Source organism: Salvelinus alpinus, chromosome 1 (genome assembly GCF_045679555.1).
Source record: "Salvelinus alpinus chromosome 1, SLU_Salpinus.1, whole genome shotgun sequence".
Lineage (NCBI taxonomy): Eukaryota > Metazoa > Chordata > Actinopteri > Salmoniformes > Salmonidae > Salvelinus > Salvelinus alpinus.
Window position 1 is genome coordinate 460,478 of NC_092086.1, and position 2,034 is coordinate 462,511.

The window sequence follows — 2,034 nt, forward strand, 5'->3', positions numbered from 1 at the left end:
AGGTCATCTCTAACAGGTATTGATCCTGCAGGTCATCTCTAACAGGTATTGATCCTGCAGGTCATCTCTAGCAGGTATTGATCCTGCATGTCATCTCTAACAGGTATTGATCCTGCAGGTCATCTCTAACAGGTATTGATCCTGCAGGTCATCTCTAACAGGTATTGATCCTGTAGGTCATCTCTAACAGGTATTGATCCTGTAGGTCATCTCTAACAGGTATTGATCCGGTATTGATCCTGCAGGTCATCTCTAACAGGTATTGATCCTGTATTGATCCTGCAGGTCATCTCTAACAGGTTATGATCCTGCAGGTCATCTCTAACAGGTATTGATCCTGCAGGTCATCTCTAACAGGTATTGATCCTGCAGGTCATCTCTAACAGGTATTGATCCTGCAGGTCATCTCTAACAGGTATTGATCCTGCAGGTCATCTCTAACAGGTATTGATCCTGCAGGTCATCACTAACAGGTATTGATCCTGCAGGTCATCTCTAACAGGTATTGATCTTGCAGGTCATCTCTAACAGGTATTGATCCTGCAGGTCATCTCTAACAGGTATTGATCCTGCAGGTCATCTCTAGCAGGTATTGATCCTGCAGGTCATCTCTAACAGGTATTGATCCTGCAGGTCATCTCTAACAGGTATTGATCCTGCAGGTCATCTCTAACAGGTATTGATCCTGCAGGTCATCTCTAACAGGTATTGATCCTGCAGGTCATCACTAACAGGTATTGATCCTGCAGGTCATCTCTAACAGGTATTGATCCTGCAGGTCATCTCTAGCAGGTATTGATCCTGCATGTCATCTCTAACAGGTATTGATCCTGCAGGTAATCTCTAACAGGTATTGATCCTGCAGGTCATCTCTAACAGGTATTGATCCTGCAGGTAATCTCTAACAGGTATTGATCCTGTAGGTAATTTCTAACAGGTATTGATCCTGCAGGTCATCTCTAACAGGTATTGATACTGCAGGTCATCTCTAACAGGTATTGATCCTGCAGGTCATCTCTAGCTGACACCTTTGTTAACAGGTATTGATCCTGCAGGTCATCTCTAACAGGTATTGATCCTGCAGGTCATCTCTAACAGGTATTGATCCTGCAGGTCATCTCTAACAGGTATTGATCCTGCAGGTCATCTCTAACAGGTATTGATCCTGAAGGTCATCTCTAATAGGTATTGATCCTGCAGGTCATCTCTAACAGGTATTGATCCTGCAGGTCATCTCTAACAGGTATTGATCCTGCAGGTCATCTCTAACAGGTATTGATCCTGTAGGTCATCTCTAACAGGTATATATCCTGCAGGTCATCTCTAACAGGTATTGATCCTGTAGGTCATCTCTAACAGGTATTGATCCTGCAGGTCATCTCTAACAGGTATTGATCCTGCAGGTCATCTCTAACAGGTATTGATCCTGCAGGTCATCTCTAGCTGACACCTTTGTTAACAGGTATTGATCCTGCAGGTCATCTCTAACAGGTATTGATCCTGCAGGTCATCACTAACAGGTATTGATCCTGCAGGTCATCTCTAACAGGTATTGATCCTGCAGGTCATCTCTAGCAGGTATTGATCCTGCATGTCATCTCTAACAGGTATTGATCCTGCAGGTCATCTCTAACAGGTATTGATCCTGCAGGTCATCTCTAACAGGTATTGATCCTGTAGGTCATCTCTAACAGGTATTGATCCTGTAGGTCATCTCTAACAGGTATTGATCCGGTATTGATCCTGCAGGTCATCTCTAACAGGTATTGATCCGGTATTGATCCTGCAGGTCATCTCTAACAGGTATTGATCCTGCAGGTCATCTCTAACAGGTATTGATCCTGCAGGTCATCTCTAACAGGTATTGATCCTGCAGGTCATCTCTAGCAGGTATTGATCCTGCAGGTCATCTCTAACACGTATTGATCCTGCAGGTCATCTCTAACAGGTATTGATCCTACAGGTCATCACTAACAGGTATTGATCCTGTAGGTCCTCTCTAACAGGTATTGATCCTGCAGATCATCTCTAACA